Here is a 7,985-nt window from a genome sequence, read left to right on the forward strand (position 1 = left end):
ATAAAAAATGAAGCAGCTGTTGAGAAAAAGAATTAAAATCTCTCTCATTTTGTAGAAGGAAATGGTGGAATTTTTCTCTACCTCGGTATGTGTCATCTGAGATTCATCTACATTAGTTTTAATCTCTTAATGCTAAGAATCAGCTTGCAAAGTTGATGAGTTATTATCTTGGAAATATGCAAGAAACATCTAATAGCCTGCCAGATCTGAGAAATAAGTATCAAAATAGTTTAGGAAAATGAGAGGAGAGCAGTAGGATTGCTAAGGCCTGGGATTTCTGACTAATTTAAAAAATGTACCTTTGCTATATAGGCTACAAAACAGGCCAAACTCTGTTTCAGATCTAGAGAGTAGGAATAAGGAATAATAAGGTTTCATAACGTTGGTTATGAAACTGTATTTTTTGTCTGATAGGACAAGAGGGTTTTTACTCATCTTAAGTTTTCATTAACCTTTGTAAGATTGTTATTTCTTCTTAAGCAATGGGTGTATCAAGTTCTGTGCCTCATTAGATGATTAGGGAGAGCTCTCAAAGGGGGTTTCAAAATCAAATATATATTCAAAGATCTTCTAATGTAAAGCAATATGAATGAAAAAATGCATAAGAAAATTTTGAGTATATTGAGAATATTTTGAGTATCTTCTTTCATCTTTCTTTAAAGGAGAAGAAGAGCAGTTTTAAGTGGTTACGGAAACCCCAACACAAAGTAGATTAAGCACTAAGTAAATCTGTATACTCTGTAACTGGAAGACAGGAGTTGTTAAAAAGGAGACAGCAGGCCCCAAATGGAGTCACTTGTGCTAAGCCCCATATCTGCAAACCAAGACTTAATACTTAAACTAATTGCAGTTTCAGCATTTCCCAGAAATGTCATCTTTAACCAGTCAACCTGGAATTACCTGGCCAGCATGATAGACCACTTCCATCCCACTTAGGAGGGCAGGAAGGCGACCTCGTCAGAAACAATGCATTCTTTGCTAATGACGTTCTTTTCCCACCCCCTTTCTCCTTTTAAAAACCCTTGCTTTTCTACAGCATGGCCGAGCTCCTTTCTATTTTTTAAATGGGATGCTGCCCAATTCACGAATCACTGAATAAAGCCAATTTGATCTTTAAATTTACTCAGTTGAATTTTTGTTATTTAACAAGATAGAGAGGACTCCATGCACAATACCATTAACAATTCAATGATGTAAACAAAGACCCAAGTCCTTTCCCAACCTTCCCTCTGCCATCAGCTTTGTCCTCATTCCTATGGTCATAGATGGCTCTCAAAACCAACTGGGGTTCCCTCTTCTCTTCACCCAGCAGGAGAAAATGGGAAGCCTCTCTCTTTGCATTTTCAGCTTACATAAAAATCATTCTTTTTCAGGCTTCCCTGGTGGCGCAGTGGTTGAGAGTCTGTCTGCCAATGCAGGGGACATGGGTTCGTGCCCCAGTCTGGGAAAATCCCACATGCTGTGGAGCGGCTAGGCCCGTGAGCCATGGCCGCTGAGCCTGCGCGTCCGGAGCCTGTGCTCCGCAACGGGAGAGGCCACAACAGTGAGAGGCCCGCGTACCGCAAAAAAAAAAAAAAAATCATTCTTTTTCTGTTCAGGCAAACTGGGGTCATGTGCCTAACCCTAGACCAATAATAGACTCTTATGTGCTGGCTGAGAATAAATTCTGCCACACTGAAGCTGGGAATATGGTTACCTTTTCTGGAGACAGGTTGGGAGTTTGGCTTATCTGAATAAAATTAGAGAAGATTGGATCCTGGGTAGGTGTCCATTAAGGAGAAAGTCCCCTGAGATGAAGTATCTATACTGTACATATAAAATAGGTGTATGTATGTGTATATACACTTAAACTTTTTTGAAACTAAAATGGGTCCTATGGAGCTAACAATTATAGAGCCCCTTGATTCCTTTATGAACAGCAAATATTTATAAGGGAAGGTCAACACTAATCTTTCTATTAGTTGACTATGTGTAGGACAAATTCAATTATTTATTTAAAGTCATAGAATCTAATGCAAAGAGCAAATTATAAATAACCAGTTATTAAAAATTAAAAGAAAATAGCTCATTTTCTTTGAGTTTATTTCTTGGAGTTCAATCCTGCTTGAACATATACAGAAATGAATTAAAATATTCCCATTTCATTGTGAAAATTCAACTACTATATAATTTACTTTTTTGGTAGCAGCTAATAACAACAAATTTTTTAGTAAGATCTGATTTTGAAATGTAAAAAGAAGGTTATCCTTTCTTGTTTTTATACTACCTGAAACCTGTTTGACTTACCACATTTGATTCTTGGAGACATTTATGTTCAAGTTGCTGTCAAAGCAATCTATTATTCTTGTTTTCACCTGAGGGATCACAGAGAAAAATAATGGATTCAGTTAGGAGAAGCAGGAATAGATTTTTTTTTTAACTGACATAAATTTCTTTCCCTGTATAGAATAAAAGGATCAAGAAAAGCTAAGTTGAATTTTCCTACAACGAGCCAGCTCTTGGTAAATTTACGTCCCCTAAATTGTAGCAAAGCACTTTCTATGTAATGTTTTATTTATGTAATTCAGTTATTTGGAGGTGGTGGTGAGGGATGTGAGTACATCATTTCCTGTGGTATTTCAAATCTCTTTTGACAAAAACCTAAGAATTTTTACAATAGAAAAGAATTCAAAATTCCATTAAGGCTCTTTTAAGAAGGTTTATGAAGGAAATAGCTTTACATTGTCTAAGGTCAAAAGAGACACAGAGTACAACTTCTAATAGTTTTGAAAACTGAATATTGTGTCATTAAAAACAAAGATAAAGTCTAAGTGACCAGCAATCTGCAAAATGGGCTGTGGCAATGGGTCGTCTTAAAGGACACCGAAGAACAAGACATTGGGAAATATCAGGCTGGGCGCATTCACTCACACATTTTGCTCACCATGTGTGTCTGCATGGTGACTGCATGGATGACTGAACTATAGCGGGCCCAAACTCTTTCCATTCTCTGATGGCCCAATGGGAACCATTGCCCCTGGAAGGATGCCAACTGTCACCCAGCTGGTGTTTCCTGGAGGAAGCAGGGCTCAGCTGGTGACCCAAGGCTTTGCCAAGCATCTGCCCTACCTGAAATACTGTTTTTCGTGGTGTAATTGAGCATATGGTTTCTGGTCCAAATGGCCTGGTTGGTAGTGTGTTTTGTGCTGACTTTTCAGGACTCTTTGCAAAGATATATTATGTGAATTACAATGGTGATACTTTGGATACTTATTCAGATTGTGTGAAAGGCCACTTTAAAAGAAGTAAATGAGGCTTTTATACATGGGTATTGGAATTGCCAGTGGGTCATCTGGAAATGTTCAGTTCTTGTAATTCCTGGCATCATTACAGAGAAGTTTTGATCTATAATCTTCAACATAATCCCCAAATTCCATGGAGTAGGCTAAAAAAAAAGAAAAAAAAAAGCTGGAAAGTTTGATGGAGAATACTTACAAATCTTTTAAATCCATGACCCTTGAAATATTTTAATTTTCACAGTGTCATCTTTTCACTGCTTACATTGCCCCATTAAGCTCCTTCAGATTTTCTTTTTTTATATTAAGGAACTGATAGTAAAACTCTTAAATTATTTATTACATTTAGAAATGAACTGGAGAATAAAAATAGTGTACAACCCTGAATCTCAGAGACTTTAACAAGTTTAGCTTCAATCTGCACTCAGATGACACTATCTACATAGGAGTTATAAGATTAAGTTATAAGGAAAGAGACACCCAATTATTTCCATTTACACTTCTTGCTTGGGTAGTTAATCTCTCAGTCATCTAAAGCAGCTGACTGGAATGTAACATCTTTTTCGTCCTCATAGAAAATAATCAGCTCTTCCAGAAAAGGGTAGCAAATCTCGAACATGCCTTAAGTATCTAGTTAAATGTATTGCTGTACAGGAGATTCAAATCATATAATATAATAACCATGGACTTGTATGTTAGGGGAAAATGGTTAAAAGCAACTAAAATTACTTGGTTTGGAAGAAGCTAAATATTGTCTTGTAATAATTTCTTGAAATTTTAGAATAGAGGCTTTAATTGTACTATTTGTGAAGGATAAAATTGCTTGATATTAGCCAAATTATGTTTAATTTTTATGGCCTACACAATTTCAGGATAAAAGATATGATAGCTTTTAATCATTTTTCGAAATCTACATTTAATTATAGATTCAGAAAGTGGGAAACAAAGCAGATTAGCCAGATTAATATATTTTAAAGATACTTCTGAGATTTTTGTCTCTAAAAAATGTGTATTTCTGTATTGTACTCTTTAATAATATTTATTAGGTACAATTACATGTGAATGTATTACACATGCTTAATTTGTATGTGTAACAAAAAGGATAAAAAAGACCTCTTTTAATTGTACCACTTGTTATACTGCTATTACTTACTTTGGTTCAAATGCAAGTATTTAATTAAAAAAAAATTTTATTTCTGTGTTCTTTAAAATACTAAGGTAAAGGCTTTTCTTGAAAATATATTTTACCCTAAGTGTTCTCTTTTCATTCACACTGGGTTTGTTTATTATGCTAGTTATCTCAAACTGATTATTTTTAACTTGACTTTTAAAAGTTGACTTTATTGTTTCAGAGGTCAAGTGAGTTGTGAATCCACTACATGAATTTAATGTATTTCATAGCAAGTAAAATGTTTCCTCGGTTGACTATATTAAAAGAATTTACATTTGTATGATGGGGAAAGTCTGTGAATCTTAGGAATATGGTCTTGCTTATGTCACATATTCACTAAAGGTTGGCTGCTTTATATCACCTTTCTCAGAAACCCAAGCAAATGGAGAAACTACCAGCTCTTAAGTTGTTGGTTGCTCTGGCAGTGGGAATGAGAGTGCTGGTGCGTCTCATGTTGGCAGTTAAATCCTTGGGCTTACAACTCATTGGCCACAATCACAGGGCTTCACCCAGACTCAAGGAGCGCTGGATGTGCAATCCTACCATGTACCCAGATACAGGGCACAAGAGATTCTCGGTAAATAGCACTAACACTATCATACTGCATTAAAATGTCAAGTAAGTTTTAAGAGATATTGTGTGGTGGAAGGTCATGTACACTCATTTATCCATTTCTTTTCCTTAATTATTTTATTCATTTGTTCAGCAAACATATATTGATTACCTGTTAAGTAGCAGACATTGGGCTAGATGCTTAGATAAAATTGTGAACACGAGAGAAATAGACGCTGCTTTCCTAAGTTTACAATCTATTAAGAGAGGCAGATCGGGATATGTGAATCTCAACTCATAAACATATAAGCACAAGTTTACTTTCTCATTTTCTTCCTAAGAATTAACTTATTGTCTGCAAGCTGCTACCCAGTATCCATTCTCTCCTTGCTCCTTAATAGCAGAACCTGTTTTCTTGGATCCCAGCTAAAAGATCACATTTCTTAGCCTCTTTTGCAGCTAGGGGTGCCCAGGAGATGTAAGAGAAAGTTGTTTGGCAAGACTTCTAGGAGTGTGTGTAGTGAGGGGGAAAGGCACAAATTAGGGCTAGCCAGGCAGGTCCTGCCCCAATCATGGGGGGCTGTGTAGTCCTGGTTAGTAATCTTAATCTTCCTGGACAGACATTGATAGCCTTTAAATTGGTAGCATAATCGAATTTGAACTTTTAAAATATTATTTTCATAATGTATGGAGAATGGATGTGGGGAGACAATCTAGGAAGACTGATTGGGGGAGCGATGATAGTGGGTCAGGTGAGTGGATAGCAGGAGACAGAGAAAACAATGAACACACGTGAGACACTGGAGGTAGAACTAGCAGCACTTGATAACTGTTTGGTTATGTGGATGAGGAATGGTTAGGTATCAAGGATGACCTCACATGTCCACTAGGGGAAACTAGATATGACATAACAGAAAAGAAGCAGGCAAGGGAGACGATGATCATTGGAGCTAATTAGCTGATCAGTTGTCATGACATCCAACTTGAGACATTAAGGAGTTGAGTATTTGTACCTGGAGCCTAGAAGTGAAGTACAAAGACAACTGTAAATTTGGGAGGAGTTGGCCTAAGAAAATCACGTAAGGGAAGGGGACCACTGAAGGAGAGAATGGAGAATGAGGAACAAGAAGGGTTCAGCATTAGTCCCTGAGGAGGTGAGACATTTAAATTTAGGTGGAGAAGAAGAAGCCAGAGAAGTGGGTGAAAAATCAGGAGTGTTTTCACAGAAGCTAAGAATTAAGGAACAGACAATTGTATTGCATGTTAATGAGAGGTCAAAGACCTTGGAAAGTGAAGGTTTTCCATTAGCTTTTAGCAACTTGGCGGTCCTGAGGAAGTGCATTTTCACTGGAGAAATGGGATCAAAAGTGAGACTGTAGTAGGCTGAGGCAGAAGCGAGAGATGAGTGGGGACAACGCCTATGGCCCTGGCAGTCTTTCCCCATGTGTGGTCGCGAATGTAAGAGAGAGGCAGCAGCTCACCGTAAATATGGGATTCGGGAGGCGGGAGTGTGTGTTTCTAAGAATCAGGAAGACAACACCTTGTTTGCATGCCGTTAGGATGGTTGTTGGAATTTATCTTAGCAGGAGTAGAGTACATAGTGTAGAAACATTTTCCAATTCAAAGAAATCTGAAAGAACAACTGCTGTCTTGCTCACTGAATTTGTATGAATTTTATAGTATGAATATTTCGTTGTTAAACGAAATATCTTTGCCATAGGGGAACTAAGGCCTGGAACTTACAAAAACATGTTTTGAACGACTACGTCTCTGTTCCAGGACCATTTATTTTAATGAAAATTTCATGGTGAAGTTTTCTTACCTGTTTCTTCAAGATTGATCTAGTTTCCTAATATTCTGTGAGTAGATAGGTGGCTTTTCTTTGGAAATGTAAGTTTTATCTGGATTAGAGAAACAGGGCAAAGAAAAAAGAAAAAACGAATTCAAGTAATTCCAACTGAAGTATCTATTCATTTTCCTTCAATATGGATGTCAGGTCTAATTGTTCAAAATGAAACAATATGGCTTATTGCAGATGAATTATGAAATCCATTTAAGAGCATGTTAAAATAGTGTCAAAGAGGTGATAAGAAAGCTGGAGTTTTAATATTTCAGGGAGAAGACATATGAACCACCCCAAAGAATATAATTATAAGAAAGAATAAGAGGGAAAAAGAAAGGAAAATAAAGCAAAGAAAGGCAAAGCTATTTTAAGAAAACATATCGTCAAAGTCTTAGGGAAATTGTTCTTCCTTTATTTGGTTAATTGGCTTATGAATAATGCAGAAACATTCTTATTTGGCTTTAAAATATCCTTAGTTCAAACTCTAAGTTTTAGGACCTAAGTCAGACAGAAGTGATTTTGTAGTAAAATCTTTCCTGGGCATTATCAACATCAATCTATTTTCATAGAACTGCAGAATGTTAGAGCTGGTAGAAACCTTGGAGATCATTTGTCAGTCTCTCAGGAGTTCTTCTCCATCTTTTGGAATAAAAACTCAGAAGCAAAAATCATAAAAAGAGGTATTTAGTCATTTGAGAGAGGTTTTCCTTCAAGTAAAACTGCTTCATAGACTCCTTAAATCCTTGCAGAATTATTTGCAAATCTTCAGGAAAAGACTTGGCATAAATAAAATTGTTTCAAGTTAATTGTCTCTTCCCTGTATTTTGGAGAAACTTATGGCACTTAATTTAGAGAACAGCAAAGATACACGTCAAGAGTTGATTTTGTGGCTGCACATTAAAAATATTTTAAAGCATGCAAGTTGTGCTATGTTGTGCAAATGGGAATGGGTGCCAATCTTAACTAACAGCCAAAAGTCAAAGCAGCAGGATAAATTAATTCCATAAGTTCTCAAGCTGACCAGCAGGTGGGGGCCCAGATTGCTGCCAAAGAGCTTTTGATTGGAAGAGAAAAAGAAAAGGGACGTTAAAATAATCTAAAATTCTCATATAATATTCGGTGCATGTGAAAAAAATTACTGGAA

This window comes from Lagenorhynchus albirostris, chromosome 12, assembly GCF_949774975.1.
Source record: "Lagenorhynchus albirostris chromosome 12, mLagAlb1.1, whole genome shotgun sequence".
Classification (NCBI taxonomy): domain Eukaryota; kingdom Metazoa; phylum Chordata; class Mammalia; order Artiodactyla; family Delphinidae; genus Lagenorhynchus; species Lagenorhynchus albirostris.